Source organism: Poecilia reticulata, chromosome 13 (assembly GCF_904066995.2).
Source record: "Poecilia reticulata chromosome 13, P_reticulata-male-v2, whole genome shotgun sequence".
Taxonomy (NCBI): Eukaryota; Metazoa; Chordata; class Actinopteri; order Cyprinodontiformes; family Poeciliidae; genus Poecilia; species Poecilia reticulata.
This window is the reverse complement of record NC_088842.1, coordinates 22220643-22231088: the sequence shown is the minus strand read 5'-3', so window position 1 is coordinate 22231088 and position 10446 is coordinate 22220643.

The following is a 10446-nucleotide window of genomic DNA, read 5'->3' as shown; positions in this document are numbered from 1 at the left end:
TGACACACACTTTAATTAGAATTGCAACATCAGCACTCTCCCATTGCAGGCTTGTGCATTATACCTGCCAGCAGTGTCCTGAGATAAAGTGAGACCGACAATGACAAAAGTAATCACTTGTTTGGGTAATTTCTGTATTTGGTATTGATTGTTATTAAATCATATTTCTATAGCTAGAGTGGGTAAAAAAAAAAAAACACTTGTTAGACCATTTTAAATGGTAATTTAGTGTTACTAAATGTCCCACCGAGCGCATTTCAACATCAAAAACCCTGAAATTTCTTCTGCACATATGCTGAGGTTCAACATCATGGGATGTCATTTATTAGAAATGGTTCTCCAACATTTATTATACCAAAAATGTGTGTAACTAAACAAACACACAAAATGCGTACTTTGGAAATTACTGTAGGTGTGGAAAAAAAACCCCTGCAGATTTACAACTACACATTTAAAAATATTTACTCCTTGCTGAGCACAATTTATAAAATTATGTTGTGAGACAAACAATAAAAATGACATTGATAGTGCAAGGTGATGTATGAAAGGACTGTTTTTTAGCATCCACCAAAACTTTGCTCTTTTTGTTGAGGTGAGTCACTGAGTTCACCTGTTTGATTTCCCTGAATCATCAAAGATCACCAAAAAATACCAGACAGTCTAAAGTATTACTTTATTTAAACAAAAAGTATGTTTGACAATTAAAATGTGGTTAAAAGACTACTGAAGCACGCCATTTAAAAAAATCCACCTAAATATATATATATATCAACTGTAGCAAGGGATCAAGAAATATCTATCTCTAAACACAGTGCTCTTTGACATGAAAACATTCCAGATTATGATAATTCTAAGTCACAAAGCTCATCTTCCATCATTATGTTCTTTTAATTAATGGTTACTTGCACATAGAGCTATTTTATTAAATCAAAATATGCATAAGTCTCTTATTTCCCTTGAGAACAGACACATACTTCTGTTTTTTTTAATTTTTACATAAGTGGATGTCAGTGCTGCTGCTGCTGCCTTTCTCATCTGCTCTGTGATATGTGACCAGAATCTCTAATCAGACTCATTCTTCTCTTTTCACAGCTTTAAAGCCACAGAGCAGCTGAAAGTGTTTTACAGGTTCTTATCAGCATCAGCCTCTGCAGCAGGAATAATACCCCAACTCTCCAATCTGAGTGAGGCTGTAACTCAACGAGCGTGTGTAAAGGGGCTCCATGCAAAGCTTGACCTTCTTAGGCGGTGAGATGGAGATTTGGCCAAAATGTTAAATGACTTCACTGAGAAGTCGTTTAAAATAAGCTTTATTTTCCAAACACTTAAAGAATAACAGATAGTGATTCTGTCATAGATAGTGCCCTGTCAATTTGGAAATGTAGATAATCCAGGTTATCATCTAAATTGAACAGAGGTATAGCTATATATATTTTTTGACTTGATAAGTCAAAAAGTGATATAAGACTGAAACTTATATCACATTAATTAGACAAGAATTGTGTCTTTATTCTGAATTAGATAATGAACATAAGATGTAGCCAACAATGAATATAACTGTCGTCAAGCAATAGTTTATATGATGGCATCTGTTGATATGTAGTCAAAATATGAGCTCAGCTCTCAGCAACTCATTGCAGGAAGGAGCCTGGAGCTTCCTGTCAGCCCTCGCATTTCTCTCCAACACACAGCCGAGGTGATTTATGGAAAAGAAGTTTATATATTCCCCTTAATCTTTTTTTTTTTTTTTTTAACTTTATGAATATTTCTGAGGTGTCTGGCATCACATATGATCAAAGGAACGTGTTATGTTAAAGATTGATTTGGTTAACTAACACTCCAACCACCCTGGAGAGAGAATATTGAAAGAGAAACAGAGGAAGGAGACTCAACCGCGAGGAGCTGATCATTTCAAATAAGATCAATGCGAAAATCAATACCTGAACTTGTGATCAGGTCAAAGAGCTGTGTATGAAGTCTGTAAACTTGCAAATTCAGATAGTAGAGGTAAGGTAAGGTAATTTTATTTATAGCACAGGTGGGTGGATTCATCCAAAAATATCAATAATACCAAAACCAAATCAGTGTTAGTTTTGGATCGATATTAATGTGGTAAAACTGATACATTTCTTTAAAATTTACGCTGGAAATGTTTGGTCATTTTCATATTTGTTCCTCAACTCTACCTCAGGAAAGATTTTCTTTTGATTTGCACTCAAATTATATATTTTCTGCATTAGGAAAAATGCACAGAATCATGTCAACATGTTAAATTATTTTGTAAGCAACATTAATATATGTCAAACGTTTGTCCATGGTTATAACAAAATAATTCAACAGGGAAAGACACTCGATCAAAAGTTTGATGACATATCAATTTTAAATAAAAAGTATTGGTATCAGTGACCCTGCACTGCAAAGATGCACTGTCACCCACCCCTAAAAGCAATATTTATCTTAATGTACTTATGTTACTTTACTGTAGATATTGAATATTCCTGAGGAATTAGCAAAGTACATCCATTCATTCATGCTCTAATATAAAATTATAAGATCAAAAAAAGAGAACCTAAATTTAGTTCCTTTGTAGCTTAGTTGAACAGAGATTAGGTTTACCACAGTTGCTACCAGCAAAATGCATGTGAAATGAAATCACAGTGTGCACCAGGCTTTATTGTGAGAATGACACACAGCACACGTTACATAAAATACTTCAAAGACTTATTGGTTTACTTTTTGATATTGACCACATTTTACCTCACTACAAAGATAATGCATTAAAAGGCAACAGATAACTAAATATTTAATCTATTTATCATCATATTCCAACAAAGAGACAAAATGATCAGTACTGGTATGAATCTCAGGGGCAGAATAAACTGCGATAGGGATGCCGGACACTGAATACTGGCATCCATCTGATACCAAATAAATTCAATGCTCAAATTCTATGGCAATATGTTCCTTGAAACATCATGAGCATTGAATAATTTGGTGATTTAACGTCAGTTACTTGATTATGGTTATGCTAAAAATACTGAGAAAATATTTTAGGACAAAAATGTTTGGGTTTTTTTTATTAACCAACTACCATATAACACAATGTACAAGAAAATAAATAAATTAATTCCCTTTTTCCCTTCTACTACACAGTTTTTTTTTATTTTTTTATTAACCAAGTCTGAGCTAACTGTAATCTGCATGCAACCAAAAAAGGAGCAAGATTTTTCCCTTTCAATAGTAACACAGAAGCGTTATATTCAGCTATATTAATATTTCAGTAAGATTTTTTTTTTTCAGCTGCCTGAATAGATAATAATAGTTTAACTGGTACGCTAAAATTACACTTTTGATCACAGATTACACTGTGAAAATAGTGAGAGAGAGAGGTGCGCTGTTTGTGCAGACAGTGTTGGAGTGAAGCTGCGTTTATGAGGGAATTAAGCAGATTGTTTTTAAAAGAAAGCGGACATGTTTTAGTGCAAGTATTACAAGGCCTGGAGCTTGCAATTTGAAACTGCAAGCTCTTAATAGTTTGGCATTTTATTTCCTCATATATGCTTGCATAAACTATGTGAGAAAATTTGAGTAATTTGCTGGACATATACAAGAGAAACTGCAAACAAAGCCATCAATCACATCCCACTAGCATTGTTTCAAACATATACTCAGCTTTGTATTGATAGAATGAATATTTTGATTGAGACACCCAGTCCTACTTTGCTTTAGAAAACCATCTTCACAGTGTGACCCAACTGTTTAATACATAAAAAAATAAAAACTGCTTTTGCTCGAAATGCTGGTCCAGTCAAGTTGCTCTGTAGACTTTTCATAAGCATGTGTGGTCAATAAAACAATTTATTGAATTTTCACTGCAGTGAGGCAAATTTCACAAAAGGAGAAACTGAGTTTTCTTATTTGTTTCCAGTAAAACAAAAGGGAGCAAGGTCTGGTTAGTAAGGGATTAATGGAAGAGATAAAACCAGATTATTAAAGAGTAAGAATATCACATTGCTAACATGAGCTAAAATAATCCCATCTGTTATATTCCAGTTATTACACAGGTATGGCTTTGTAATATTTCACAATTTATACTGTAAAAATTCAGTCAGTAAGGCCTTAGTGACGTGAGTCGCAGTTTGCAGCTATGTAAAGCCCTCGTATTACTTCATGTTTAGTTTCATTTAAACTGTAGTAGACTTTATCTGACAAATTCAACAACATGCAAAGAATTATACATTTGTGTTTCTTTTATTAGTTTGAAGGAAAAGCTCATGTACAGCAGTTCTGCATATAACATCAGTGTCTAAAAAGTATGTAATGGCTGTGTATGCTGTGAGGCATTTTTAATTGGCTTAAGTTCACAGAAATATGTGTGACAAGCAAATTAGAAGTTCCAGTGTTCTCTAAGGACACGACTGAAATTGCCTGGAAAGAAGAAAATCTAAAACTCCCGGGAGTTCTGGCGGCTCCTGACCAAACGCTTAGATTAAAGACAGGCAAAGGGCAGAAGACAGTTGTTCAAAGAAAGGGGAAGAGGGTTGTTTGAACGGGTAAAAAAAAATTCAAGCTGGTCGATAGAAAGGGAAATAAGTACAAGAAAGAAGCTTCCTTACATAAAAGTGCATCCATATCAATTTGTATGGTTGGAATTTTGGACATTTGAGAGGAAATAAAGTTTTATTTATGAAGGAGTAAACAGGTAATAATGAAAACTCAATACAAAAGTACATAGTGTTACTAACAAAGGTTTGGATACATTTTGTCTTTATATGCTTTGGCAGATAATGTGGAATAATAACTCAGTCCAACAGAAAGGGAGAGAAACTGAGACAGAGTAAGAGGACATTAGAATGAGTTTCTTTCTGCCTGGAAAATGAAACAAATGATCAATAATAACATAAATTAATTATTTGTAATTTATGCCTGGTTCGCAAAGCAGAATTTTAAATTTATTGACAGATTTTCAAAATGTCAGAGACCACACACAGAGATAAAAAAAAATAAGAAATCTTAGATACAAGAGGTTTGGTCACCCAGTGTGTGGTGTGCAGCCACACAGCAGGAGCAACACACACAAACCGTTTTCCCTCACCAGCATTCACATATCAGACCACAAATCTTGCAAAACCTCGAGACTGGCAATGGTACAGAGGTAAGGTGGGCAACCCAAGGAAGGAGGCCATAGTCATTGATGCGGCCATCACAGGTTTGAGTACCGATCCTTTGCCGCATCTCACCCCCTTTCACACAACCCACTTTCCTATCTGATCACTATAGAATAAAGGCCTAGTCTAGAGAATAGACTAAAGACTAAACTAGAACCAGAATAAATCTTATATATATATATATATATATATATATGTTTGACAGACCAAACCTTATTTCATAGCATGCAGACATGGCTGACTGGGAAAAAGCAACAGCAATTGTTTGTGGACCATATTTAACAGAAAAAAACAAAAACAAAATTGATCTCCAACATTCACCAGACTTTCTGGAGCAGCATGACAGCCGTTTTGCCCTATGTGTATTTTGAATGCTCCTTCGTGTTTCTTTCACCTTGCTTTCTGATTGGCTACATGTCACATTCGCTTTGTGCTCATTTGTCCTAGGGGAACACCACACACTGTGGTACCCGGCCAAGACAATCCAACATGTTAAATATCCCAGTTTTTAGACTGGAGTGGTCTTGACATCGTTCCGAGCAGACAGTTCACTCTTATCAAATAAGACATGGCAGGAACATTCATAAGATTATCTTAAAAGCCGTCCTGAACATTAGGGTGTTCTCAAGGAAAGGGAAAAATTGGCATAAAAATCTTGCCTTGTGAACCAGGTGTTAGGCAGTCGCATGATGTTACTTTTGAAACTGAACACAAATACAAACACATTGTTGATCAGGTTACTGATAAAGAAATATACACACATAAAAACGAGAACACAAAACACAATTTCCATCTCTTTTGTTTCTTCTTAACGCTTTCATGGAAAGGAAATCTCAAGTCACAGCTCACTGACATATTGTAAATGCCAACAGTAGGAGGAGAAGCAGCTTAGCTGTGAAAGTTGGAGTGTAATGACTACAGAAGCACCATCATCCACTCAATCAGTTATGATAATATATAGTGTCAGACCAAACCCATACTTATTGCCTTCTAGTTGTTTTACAATATTCTACCAGCAATGAAGCACATTTCCAAACAGCATTGTTTACCATATTCAGTAAAAAGTCTATCCATTAACGTGATGGTAATGAATTTAGCTGAGTTGAATTTAACAGCTTGAGTGCTGTAGAGCAATTGTGAATTTTTAAGATCTGGAAGAAATAGAAAAAATCAAGTTGTATTCATGCCACAAAGCTGGGCCCTGAGGCCATTTTTTTCAGCAACTCAAAATGAGATTAATAATACAATATCTATGACGGTGAGAATGAAGAGGAAAACACAGCTGCAAAACAGTCTGCAAGCAGAAACTCTGAAAAACAGTAGGCATTATCACCCATGAACTACCTCAGAAAAACACAGATTGTTGAAAATTCTTGCTTCACAACTCATTTAGTTATTATCTAAATCTAAATGATATGCTTCATATTCTTCTATGAAACAGAAAGGCAAAAGCTTTACCAGCTTCCTTTTCATTTTTTTCTTCTCTTCCCCTGACGATTCTTTGTCTCCAAACCTCTTTATCTGGCACATTAAACTATTCAGGCTGCCTGCCAAGATCAAAGCAGGGCTACGGTGAGTCCAGAATGCTTGTCAGTATAGGAACATTTCCAGGTAGTGTGAACCAATGGGAGACATAAGGAGCTAATTGATTAAACTCCTCAAGAGGAGTCAGATCAGCTCTATTTAGTACAGTTATTGCTGAAGTGAAGAAAATGTGAAGTCAGAGGAGAGGAATGAAAGACGGGAAAGGTTCAGTTCAGAATAAGTAGCAGCATTTACGTCAATGCAAAGTGAGCCCCTCTGATAAATAGTGGAACTTTTAAATCCCCATACCTTCAAATTTAAGGTTTTTTAAAATGTAAATGTTTTGTTAATCTGTATGCACACATTAAAAACATCAACTGATATTTATCTACATTAAAGGTTGTTAGAATGCTATTCTGTAAATCATGACACAAATATGCTGCAGGAGACCTATGGACCTTGTAAAATTAGTTCACCCCCAGACTTTTCTTAACTGGTTTTGCTGCATGCAACAGCTGGATTTATCTTTAATTTGGCCTATTAGAAACATTCTTTCATTGTTCTCCTGAGGAGACCCTACAGTCTATTGTCTTTACCTCCAAAATCACCTCTAGAGATTCTTCCTCAAATTTTACTTGCTAAACTTCATCACGGCTATGTGACATTTATTAAAAATCTATTGTCACCTCAAATAATGTCCTCACTTCCACCAAGAAGAGGTTAAAAACGTTATTCAGCATGTAAGCAGGGCCTCCGAGCCCTACTTCTCATTCCATAGCACAGCCTGTGGCATAAACTTTCTGTTGAGGAGAACTATTAGAAGCTTGAGTCAAATACCTTGAAGTCTAAAAGAAAAGGTACGTTCATGAAAGTTTTATGCGTGTCCAAGATTATCAAATGCTGCAGTCATTTCAGAAAGAGCAAATTGTGTCCAACTTTCATTTTAGGATCCACAGATAAAGTCCAGGAAACAGCATTGACAAAAAATACAGAGGGTGACAAATAATTAGAAAAACAAAACAAAACAATAATATGAAAACTGGAACAGAAACAAATTGTTTACTGCCAACAATATGTTAATAAATATCAACAAATTCACAGTGCTGTGCAAATCAGTGTTGTTTTTGTGTCACGTACGTTCACAGATTAATAGGTTCTATTGTTTGATGCAAGAGTGAACAACAGACTTCACACAATGGGAATCGCTGAATACTGTATGTAGTTATTCTGGTATACTACAGTAAAAAGGGGAGGGCAACCAGCAAACCAAAACCATTTTATTACTTTTATTTTCACACCAACAATAGCATTTCAAGTCTACAAATACACCCTGAGTAACTTGGATATACTAGTAGATCAATGTTCATATAAATATTTTTTAAATCTCAACAAAACTAGAGAGCATTTTCTGTCTCTGAAAAGGTCCACAAACAAAAGTAGCATCTAGTCAGCTTACAAATCAAATGTAAACTGCACTCCAGCCATCAGAAACAAAAACCATCTGAAAAGCGTGTCTACGTATATAAATCACTCTCTATTCGCAATGTGTGCCACATATCTAACAACAACAAAAGGAAAATTATTCACATATCAAAGAAAAAAAAAATGTCTGCAGGCTTCAGTGAAACTGAAAAGCAGAGAAATGCAGCGACCTGTTTTACTGTAAAATTCTTCCTATTAAAGCATGAATCTTTCATCCAGATTTAAAGGAATAAACAAACGTGACATCCATAAAAAAAATAAAATAAATACCTCGTTAAAAATATTCCGGGGGTTAGTTACTTTGTGCACGCCGTTTCTCCAGCTGTATCAAACATTCATTCAGCTCTCACAACAAAAACAGACCATGAAGCTATTATCTGTACATTTTTAAAGCTGCAGTATGTAAATTATATATATAAAAAATATGTTTTTTACATGTTTGCTAAAACTTTCACTATGTCATGACAATATTCTATAAGACAGGTAATCATCCATTTCACAGTACTCCTATTGCCTGCAAAAAATACGCTGCTCTGTTGGAAACAACCAATCAGAGCCTGGAGGAGGGTCTTAGCGCTGTCAATCACAACTCACACCCTTCCTCTTTTTCTTCCGGCAAAGCTGGCCATGAACACTCAGGCTAGTAAGAATGGCCACCAATAACATCAGATGAACATACAAGGCTTCAGATTTGCAAATATTTGTCAATCTTATCCTTTGTTCTATTTTGATCAGATCTCTTTTTTAAATTTTGGTAGGAAATGTAGAAAGCAATGTTTTGTTGTTTTTTTATTTTTCTGAAAATGACAATGCCAATAAAAGAGAAAAAAAGAGGACAGGCAAAGTATGGCTGAACCTGAGAGTAATGGGCGAGTTCTCTTTCCATTAGTTATAAAGCTTTTCCTCCTACATATAGAGCACCAGCATAAACAAAGTGCAGTCAATTCAAACCCTGCAGCCTTAATGTAACATCATGCATCCTAATCAGTATATGTCACTGCAACCCTGCGCCTGTTTTATCCATCTCTATTTGAAACACCTATCTAAAGCTTACTTTACATTTTTTTTGTGTCTGCTTGAATAAGGGTTTCCATCCCCCTCAGCTAAATACACACAGGATGAAGCTGTTTTGATGAATTTGCAGACACAGCAGGTGGGTAAGATTACTGCTTTAATTGAATATTAAGAACAGTCAAAAGTTTACCAAGTTCAGCTCTGAGCTCCCCTTATGATAAGCATAATTTCATTTTCTGACTTCACATTGACAAACTGTCCTTTATGAATCAAGTCGGGATCAGTGCTATACCTAGAAAACAGAGCAGTTGAAATGATTGAAAATTGTTTAATATGTAAAAATATGAAAACATAAACAAATACTTTTTTTATATAATACTGCAAATCAATACAAAATGTAGTAACCAGAAATCTCAATATAAAACTCAATGAGAACAGAGAGTACAGAGATGACTGGGCTGTTGCGATAGAGTGAGGAAAGTGGAGCAAAGATGAAACAAGAGAAAACCAGTGGCTGATCTGTATCACTGTGCCATGATGCTTCCCACTTTGCTCCTCCACCACACAGCTTCTACACAAAAACACACACTGGAAGAAAAAAAAAATTGAGAGAGCTTTTTTCTTGTTGTAACACCACTGACCCTCATTAAGTATTGTTCACCAGCCTGTTCCAGTCTTTCAGCCTGGATGGTTCTGTTTAAAAAGAAAAATACCATCTTGTACCCAATACAGCCTCGACAGGTTGCACAAAAAAAATCCAAAGAAAACATGGCAGTATGACTTCATCAATTATCTGATTGAGTGTACTGTAAGGAGAAGGCCGAGGGCGGCGTATGTAAACAATTGTTAACACATTTGGACAAACGGAGTATTTATTCATTGTGTTTGAATGTCTTCATCTTTCCATTTTTCACAGACTCATACGGAATTTCAAAGACGTGTTTCTAAAGCATCAACAATCAGCCAGTAAAGTACATAAACTTGTATCTCTTTCAAATTACATCTTGTCATGTAAAAATACATAGATGAATTTGTTTCAGGTGGAACTCAGCTTCTCGTCTAGAATTATGGTTTTAAGAAATGGTTTAATTTCACCAATGCAATTTTTCTGTCTCAAAGTCATGGAGCTGATCAACTAAGACAAATTGTCAAAATACGGGTAGAGCCATGTAGAAAGCTGGTCAGCACTTCAGAACGCTTTGATTGCAGTAACAATAAAGACACGTTTGTAACCTAACTGAGGTTTGTTTTTTTTTAT